Below are 9,927 nucleotides of genomic sequence, written 5' to 3'. Positions count from 1 at the left end.
GGAGGAGAAGGATGGATCGTTAGCGTGGACAATCTAGAAGATGTAATTGGAGGACATGTATGGTTAGGTTCCATTTGTATCTTCGGTGGTATCTGGCATATCTTAACCAAACCTTTTGCATGGGCTCGCCGTGCATTCGTATGGTCCGGAGAAGCTTATTTGTCCTATAGTTTAGCGGCTCTATCCCTCTTTGGTTTTATTGCTTGTTGTTTTGTTTGGTTCAACAATACCGTTTATCCCAGTGAATTTTATGGGCCCACCGGCCCAGAAGCCTCTCAAGCTCAAGCGTTTACTTTTTTAGTTAGAGACCAACGTCTTGGAGCTAGTGTGGGGTCTGCCCAAGGACCTACTGGTTTAGGTAAATACCTTATGCGTTCTCCGACTGGAGAAATTATCTTTGGAGGGGAAACGATGCGTTTTTGGGATCTCCGTGCTCCTTGGTTGGAACCCCTAAGGGGCCCTAATGGTTTGGATCTGAGCAAGTTGAGAAAAGACATACAGCCTTGGCAGGAACGACGTTCAGCAGAATATATGACTCATGCTCCTTTAGGTTCTTTAAATTCTGTGGGTGGTGTAGCTACCGAAATCAATGCGGTGAATTATGTCTCTCCCCGAAGTTGGTTATCCACCTCCCATTTCGTTCTAGGATTTTTCTTCTTCGTAGGTCATTTGTGGCATGCGGGAAGGGCTCGTGCAGCTGCAGCAGGATTTGAGAAAGGGATTGATCGTGATTTCGAACCTGTCCTTTCCATGACTCCTCTTAACTGAAACAATAGATCAAACCAGATGGAAGAAAAATCGATTCAATTTCATTACATCTATCTCCCATATCGGCGGGATAGGAGTCTTTTCAAATACTCTTTTTCCAACTGGATCCTTGTAGCTCGGCTATATACAGCCGAGCTATTCTCTTTTTTTTTTTTATTGGACCGGTAAATGCAATTGTTGAAAAACAAAAGGAGAGAGAGGGATTCGAACCCTCGATAGTTTTTTTATCTATACCGGTTTTCAAGACCGGAGCCATTAACCACTCGGCCATCTCTCCCGGGGACAACTTCTATTCTACCCCTTCGTATAATCCCTAACTATAAGCATAAAGTCGGGTCGATACCAACTATACCTGTGACATATGATGATTTTTCATCATCTGGAATGGAAAAAAAAGAAACGAATTTCCCTCTCCTCTCACACTCAAATATCAAATTGAAAAAGTTTGAAAGCTCGATCAATTTATGGTCAAATCCTTTCCATAGTGCATTTGATCAGAATTGAAAATTGGGGATCGGATGGTATAGTCTATTCAATCTGTTGGGAGCTTGTAAGATCACAACCATGACTATTGCTTTCCAATCGGCTGTGTTTGCATTAATTGCTATTTCATTTTTACTAGTGATTGGTGTACCTGTTGCACTTGCCTCTCCCGATGGTTGGTCAAGTAGCAAAAATGTTGTATTTTCGGGTGTATCATTATGGATCGGATCAGTCCTTTTTGTAGGTATCCTTAATTCTTTCATATCTTAGATATGTTCTAGATGTTTTAGGTTCACACTCCCTCCCCCTCCTCCCGGAGGGCTTTATAGCTTTTCTGAAGGGCCTTTTACTTCAGGCCCAAGGAGGAGGGGTTTTCCATATCCGTAATTGAATTAATAATTGGACCATTCAAAAATGGTATCTACTTACGAATGGGATTGAACATATATGTATTTTCCATTTCAATTATATGAATATATAGATATTCATATAATTGAAATGCGGGTATGGTTGAATGGTAAAATTTCTCTTTGCCAAGGAGAAGATGCGGGTTCGATCCCCGCTACCCGCCCTTCACATGGAATATGAAAAAGAATAGTTCATGTATTGATCGTTTCTTTTCCTCACTTATAATTCAATTATAAATTTATAAGTGAGAGAGCAATCCTTTCCGGACCAAAATACTTCGTATGTTCTGGTCTGGCGGAGACAGGATTTGAACCCGTGACCTCAAGGTTATGAGCCTTGCGAGCTACCAGACTACTCTACTCCGCACCATTGATTTATATCATAATCAGAATGGGTACACAAAACAATAATGGGATATAGTACCCCTATCCCTATATAGGGATAGGGGTACTATATCCCATTATCACAAGAAACTTCAATTACTTTTTTCTTTTCCTACCAACTCGATTTTTTTATCCCGGGCAATAAACATGCGTGGGCCATCTCACGGAGTATGTGTCCGGACAATCCAAAGTCTCGATAGTTGGCTCTAGGTCTTCCAGTCGAAGAACAACGTCGATGGAGACGTGTAGGTGCACTATTACGTGGTGAAGATTGCAATTTTCTATGAATTTCCCATTTGTCATCCAATGATGACACTTTGCTTTTTTCCTCCAAAGATTGACGAATTAAATGATATTTCCGTTCCAGTGCTTGTCTCTTCTTCTCTCTCTGAATGAGACTCTTTCTCGCCATAATAGTTCAGTTGGTACTATTACCTACCAGGAATCAAAATATAGATCAGATTTTAGATGGAGTAATATTATGTTGATTACTTTTTCTCTGTGGGGTATTGTCATTGTATCAATGACAATACCCCACAGAGAAATTGATGAAGAAGAATTAACCAAATTTACCTGATGTAGAGGCAATTAAAAAAGCTGCATAAGTGAATATATAACCTACGGAAAAGTGAGCTAATCCAACTAATCGTGCTTGAACAATGGAAAGGGCTACTGGCTTGTCTCTCCATCGAACTAAATTAGCTAAAGGCGTGCGTTCATGGGCCCATGCAAGAGTTTCGATCAGTTCCTGCCAATATCCACGCCAGGAAATAAGGAACATAAATCCAGTAGCCCAAACAAGATGCCCGAATAAGAACATCCACGCCCAAACAGATAAACTGTTCATACCAAAAGGATTGTATCCATTAATAAGTTGTGAAGAATTTAACCATAGATAATCTCTTGACCATCCCATTAAATAAGTGGAAGACTCATTAAATTGTGCTACATTACCCTGCCATAATGTTATATGCTTCCAATGCCAATAGAAAGTAACCCATCCAATAGTATTCAACATCCAGAAAACTGCTAAATAAAAAGCATCCCAGGCCGAGATATCGCAAGTACCACCCCGTCCCGGACCATCGCAAGGAAAACTATAACCAAAATCTTTTTTATCTGGCATTAACCTGGAACCACGCGCATCCAAAGCACCTTTAACTAGGATCAATGTAGTTGTATGCAAACCTAGAGCAATAGCATGATGAACCAAAAAGTCTCCAGGACCAATTGTTGAGAACAATGAATTATTATTATCATTAATAGCATTTAACCAACCGGGTAACCATATGCTCTTACCTGCATCGAATGATGGACCACTTGTTGAAGATAGGAGTATATCGAAACCATATAACGTCTTACCATGAGCAGATTGTATCCACTGAGCAAATATGGGCTCGATCAAGATTTGTTTTTCTGGAGTACCGAAAGCAAGCATAACATCATTATGGACATAAAGTCCCAAGGTATGGAAACCTAGTAATAAACTAACCCAACTAAGATGAGATATTATAGCTTCTTTCTGCTCCAACATTCTCGCCAATACATTATCCTTATTCTGTTCCGGATTATAATCCCTAATGAGGAATATAGCTCCATGAGCAAAGGCTCCTGTCATAATGAACCCGGCAATGTATTGATGATGAGTATATAATGCAGCTTGGGTGGTGAAGTCTTGTGCTATGAATGCATAAGGGGGTAAAGAATACATGTGTTGAGCTACCAAGGAAGTTATAACCCCCAAAGAAGCTAAAGCAAGACCCAATTGAAAATGAAGAGAATTATTGATTGTGTTATAAAGACCCTTATGTCCGCGTCCTAATAGGCCTCCTGGAGGAACATGTGCCTCCAAAATATCTTCCATACTGTGACCAATCCCAAAGTTGGTTCTATACATATGACCAGCAATTGAAAAAACAAGTGCAATAGCTAAATGATGATGAGCCATATCAGTCAGCCATAAACTTTGAGTTTGTGGATGGAATCCTCCGAGAAAAGTTAGAATAGCAGTTCCCGCCCCTTGGGAGGTACCGAATAAGTGACTACTAGAATCAGGATTTTGAGCATAGAGATTCCACTGACCTGTGAAAAGCGGTTCTAAACCTTCGGGATGCGGTAATACATCCAAAAAATTATCCCATCTGACGTGCACTCCCCTTGATTCAGGAATAGCGACATGAACTAAATGCCCTGTCCAAGCTAGAGAACTGACTCCGAAGAGTCCTGACAAATGATGATTGAGACGGGATTCGGCATTTTTGAACCATGAAACACTTGGTCTCCATTTAGGTTGTAGATGTAACCTACCCGCTATTAAAAAGATGACAGAAAGAAATAGCAAGAAAAGAGCTCCAGCATAAAGATCTTCGTTAGTGCGTAAGCCAATGGTATACCACCACTGATAAACACCGGAATAAGCAATATTGACCGGACCGGGAGCACCTCCTCGGGTAAAGGCTTCTATAGCTGGTTGACCAAAATGAGGATCCCAAATTGCATGAGCAATGGGTCTTACATGTAAGGGATCGCGTACCCATGCTTCAAAATTGCCTTGCCAAGCCACATGGAACAAATTACCAGAGGTCCACAGAAAGATTATTGCCAACTGACCAAAGTGGGAAGCAAAAATTTTATGATAAAGGCGTTCTTCGGTAATATCATCATGACTCTCAAAGTCATGTGCGGTCGCAATACCGAACCAAATACGACGAGTAGTTGGGTCCTGAGCCAAGCCTTGGCTGAACTTTGGAAATCTTGATGCCATATACTTTTCAAATCCTCCTAGCCTTTATCCTATTGCAATAATTCTTGCCAGGAAGAACGCCCATGTTGTGACGATTCCACCCAGAAGGTAATGAGCTACTCCTACAGCACGTCCCTGTACAATGCTCAAGGCTCTGGGCTGGATAGCAGGAGCAACCTTCAATTTGTTATGGGCCCAAACAATAGATTCAATGAGTTCTTGCCAATACCCACGGCCGCTGAATAAGAACATTAAACTGAAGGCCCAAACAAAATGAGCACCTAAAAATAAAAGACCATATGCAGATAATGAAGAACCATAAGATTGGATCACTTGAGAGGCTTGTGCCCATAGAAAGTCACGGAGCCACCCGTTAATCGTAATGGAACTTTGTGCAAAGTTTCCTCCCGTAATATGAGTTACCACTCCCTGATCACTTATATTACCCCAAACATCGGACTGCATTTTCCAGCTGAAATGGAATATTACTACCGAAATTGCATTGTACATCCAGAATAAACCAAGGAAGACATGATCCCAGGCAGATACTTGACATGTTCCTCCTCTACCAGGTCCATCACAAGGAAAGCGAAAACCCAGATTCGCTTTATCAGGTATTAAACGGGAGCTACGGGCAAATAGAACACCTTTAAGTAGGATTAAAACAGTCACATGGATAGTAAATGCATGAATGTGATGTACCAAAAAATCCGCGGTTCCTAATGGAATTGGTAACAAAGCCACTTTGGAACCTACTGTCACCAAATCACCACCTCCCCAGGTTAAGCTGGTACTCGCTGTTGCACCAGGAGCTGTTGAACCAGGTGCTGAAGCATGAGTGTTTTGTATCCATTGCGCAAAGATAGGTTGTAATTGTATAGCAGTATCTGAGAACATATCTTGAGGACGTCCTAGAGCGCTCATAGTATCATTATGAATATACAGACCAAAACTATGGAAACCTAAGAATATACATACCCAGTTGAGGTGTGATACAATTGCATCACGATGTCTAAGAACGCGATCTAATAAATTGTTGTATTGAGTAGTCGGGTCATAGTCTCTTACCATAAAAATCGCTGCATGTGCAGCAGCGCCAACTATGATAAACCCACCAATCCACATATGATGTGTGAACAGAGAGAGTTGGGTACCATAATCAGTAGCTAGGTATGGGTAGGGAGGCATCGAATACATGTGGTGAGCTACAACAATAGTTAAAGATCCTAACATAGCTAGGTTAACAGCTAGCTGAGCATGCCACGAGGTAGTTAAGATCTCGTAAAGACCTTTATGGCCCTCCCCCGTAAATGGACCTTTATGAGCTTCTAAAAGGTCCTTGAGATTATGGCCAATGCGCCAATTGGTCTTATACATATGACCGGCTATCAGGAAAAGAACTGCAATAGCCAAATGATGATGCGCAGTATCGGTCAACCACAGACCCCCCGTTACTGGATTTAATCCTCCACGAAAAGTCAAAAAGTCTGAATATTCCGACCAATTCAGGGTTAAAAATGGGGTCACTCCCTTAGCAAAACTGGGATAAAGTTGAGCCAAAAGATCGCGATTGAAAATAAATTCATGAGGAAGTGGTATCTCTTTAGGATCCACTCCAGCGTCTAGAAGTTGGTTAATGGGTAGAGAGACATGTATTTGGTGTCCTGCCCAAGATAGAGATCCAAGTCCTAGTAACCCTGCTAAATGATGGTTCAACATGGATTCTACTTCCTGGAACCAAGCCAATTTTGGGGCAGCTTTGTGATAATGGAACCAACCAGCAAAAAGCATTAACGCTGCAAAGATCAATGCACCAATTGCAGTGCAGTAAAGTTGTAATTCACTGGTTATTCCAGATGCTCGCCAAATCTGGAAGAACCCAGAGGTTATTTGTATCCCTCGAAAACCTCCACCTACATCCCCATTCAATATTTCTTGGCCTACTATTGGCCAAACTATTTGGGCACTGGGTTTGATGTGAGTGGGATCAGCCAGCCATGCTTCATAATTGGAGAAACGAGCGCCGTGATAGTACATCCCACTTAGCCAAATAAAGATGATGGCTAGTTGACCAAAATGAGCGCTAAATATTTTGCGAGAAATATCTTCCAAATTATTAGTATGGCTATCAAAATCGTGAGCATCAGCATGTAAGTTCCAGATCCAAGTGGTAGTATCAGGACCTTTAGCTAGCGTCCTTGAGAAATGACCAGGTTTGGCCCATTTTTCAAAAGATGTTTTTACAGTATCTCTATCCACTACGACCTTTACTTTCTTTACTTCTGGTTCCGGTGAACGAATGGTCATTGAATTCTCCTCTTTTCGGACGGGACTTAAATAATAAGAAACCTGCCAATAGCAATTAGTGAACTTACGAGAGATATATCTCAACTCGTTTCTCCCTTTATTTTCTAGTTTATGACTGGAGCGACTATGATACGGGAGTCAATCTGAGGCAGGTGTTCAATTCTATTATGACATATCTTTTGAGGTGCTCAATGGACCGCGGGCTTTTTTGCATGAAAAAGCCTTTTTTTTGTAATTTTAAAAAAGCAACGGTGATTATTACACTACACCGTTTCTAGATGGATAAATAAATATATCTGTATATATGGATATATATATATATTTATTTATCCATCTATTGATACTCCTCCGTATGTCCCATATAAAAGGCCATCCATTATAAATCGTTATTCATGGATCATTAATGAAAAAAATATCCAGCCAGATGGATTTTACCCCTATTAAGAAGATCCGTCAACAATCCAGAATCAGAAAAGGTATTCTTTTTATATTGTAAATATATTCCTATAAGATGTCGACGAAATAGAATCTAATTTTTGGGAATATTCTGGAAAAATCCCATTGATTTCGAGTCAGATATTCAATAATGAAAACGATTTCCCAATAATAGAAACTCTCATTCTCCAAAGCGTCCTGTAATCTTTAACCAATTTTGTGCTTCGATGTAATTGCCCGGAGCAAGTGCTATAGCTTGTTCCCAATACTCAGCAGCTTGATCGAACCAAGCCTCCGCAGTTTCAGGATCTCCCTGTCGAATGGCCTGTTCTCCTCGGTCGGGATAGGTAAACTTGGAAAAGTTTTCTTCCCTCAGAACCGTACTTGAGAGTTTCCTACCTCATACGGCTCAATCCACTATTCTTTAGTCCTCTACCAAAATTTCCAAAGAATTGGAGATGATTCATTGGGAGTTCATATTAACCAAAGGACCAAAAAAAGTCAATGACATGAGTTTCTGATTTAACTTCCAATCAATTCAATGATCAGGTTCTATCTTTTCTCCTACCCTCAAAAAGATGAAGTATATCTCTTTCTATACTTCAGATTGATTGTCCAAATCAAAGTCTTTTTGCAAGGTAACTATCTCAGTTCCGTATAGAATTTTTGGAGAGTACTCTCTGGCTGGAGTACTTCACATCTTTAGGATCTGATGCTACACCGCTGCTCAATAGCTTAGTAGATCAACTCTATTACATAAGTTGATTCCTGATTCTTGTCAATGAGCAGATTTGATCGTATCAGCCCGAACCTTCTTTCAATAATTGATCTTTATGGTGCTTCCATCATCAATTGAATTTATTATCCATGGAATATTTAGGCTCTATCTATTCATATTCGGGCTCCTATGAGAGTTTTTTTCGCTACAGCTGATAAAATACCGTTACTTGGGACGGTGCATATGTAGAAAGCCTTTTCTTTTGTCCTTACTCAGTTATTAACTAAGTTATTCTATGGTACAGATAGTCGCACGTAATGACAGATCAAGGCCGTATTATTAAGAGCTTGTGGTAAGGATGGGTTCCGTTCTAATGCTTGGAAATAATATTCCAAAGCCTTCGTATGTTCCCCATTACTTGTATGCACAAGACCTATATTATATAGTATATAACTTCGATCATAAGGATCAGTTTCCAGTCGCATAGCTTCATAATAATTTTGTAAAGCTTCCGCATATTCCCCTTCCGATTGAGCTGACATTCGTTACGGTCGTTCATTCCATTGAAATGATCTCCGCTTCAAAACCGTACATGAGATTCCCACCTCATACGGCTCCTCCTTTCTTTACAGTAGGTAATATGGGGAGTAATCCGTGGAATTGAAAAAAAAAAAAAAAAAGATTCTGACCCAATATTATGAATTAACAGGGGCTAGTGTATTTCCAATGAATCTCTAGCCATCCTTCTTGCAAAGATTCTTTTCCAAATACCAAGGATCTTACTACTAGGAATGGAACCTCTAACAATTTCTTTGTTCTTAACGCCCTGTATTCTCCGGGGATTAATCACTTCAACAATCTCCGATGGTTCCATTATAAGGGTATCCGAAGTACAAACGAGATGGATGTTTGTTGTCCCAACCATTCTCACTACCCTTCAGAAAAGGGTAATGCATATGGGCTATAACGAAGCTTTTGTGTTGTCGATTTCCATACGTAGTGCTTTCTCCCCTCATGCGCGCCTATCAAATAGGTTCAACTATACAAGCAAGGCCTATTGCATAGGTGTAACCTTTCGCTCGGTACTAAAATCCTCAGGAGATGAAAGCATCTAAAGGTGCATTGACCGGGGATACACGACAGAAGGAATTGTTCTATCTCCAGAACTCACCTTCACTGAGCGTAAGTTTTATTTTACCCAATTTTTATTCCCGAATACCTTACCTTTTCTTTCCCCAAAAAAGAAGAACGGAAAAAATATCAAATCACACCATCTCTGTAATAGGTAAATGCTTCTTTCTCCCCCGGAGCCATCGGGATTATTCGCAATAATATATCTGCTACAATTGTGAAGGTCTTATCAATAAAATTGTCATTTCTCTGAGATCTAGGCATAGTCAATTACAGATTTGATAATTTCCTTCATTCCCTTACGCAAATGATTCCATGAACGAAATTTTTTTCTGGTGCACAATACCATAAAATGGATTTCCTTACAATCGTAAATATGTTCTCATTCTATCTATTCCAATCTATTCCAATCTATTCCAATCTATTCTTTAAAATTAGAATAGATAGGGAATAAATTGAATAATTGTTCATTAGTAACATGAATAATAATGGAAAAAGGCTCGTATTGAAAGAATAATAGATTGGGTAAACTCGGGAAGTCCAGTTCGATT

The 9,927-nt window shown here is 40.1% G+C and overlaps 2 non-coding genes across 2 annotated transcripts; both read right to left on the bottom strand.

Annotated features, from left to right (window-relative positions):
• Positions 1 to 957: 957 nt before the first annotated feature.
• TRNAS-UGA (transfer RNA serine (anticodon UGA)) lies at positions 958 to 1,045 on the bottom strand. Its single transcript has one exon. It is a non-coding gene; the product is annotated as a tRNA-Ser (tRNA).
• Positions 1,046 to 1,951: 906 nt separating this feature from the next.
• On the bottom strand, positions 1,952 to 2,025 carry TRNAM-CAU (transfer RNA methionine (anticodon CAU)). Its single transcript has one exon. It is a non-coding gene; the product is annotated as a tRNA-Met (tRNA).
• Positions 2,026 to 9,927: the final 7,902 nt, after the last annotated feature.

This window comes from Pinus tabuliformis, chromosome 5_1 (assembly GCF_031772625.1).
Source record: "Pinus tabuliformis cultivar Carrire ecotype Pingquan chromosome 5_1, CPIR1, whole genome shotgun sequence".
Taxonomy (NCBI): domain Eukaryota; kingdom Viridiplantae; phylum Streptophyta; class Pinopsida; order Pinales; family Pinaceae; genus Pinus; species Pinus tabuliformis.
The sequence above is the reverse complement of the archived record's forward strand: the minus strand, read 5'-3'. Positions and strand labels throughout refer to the sequence as shown.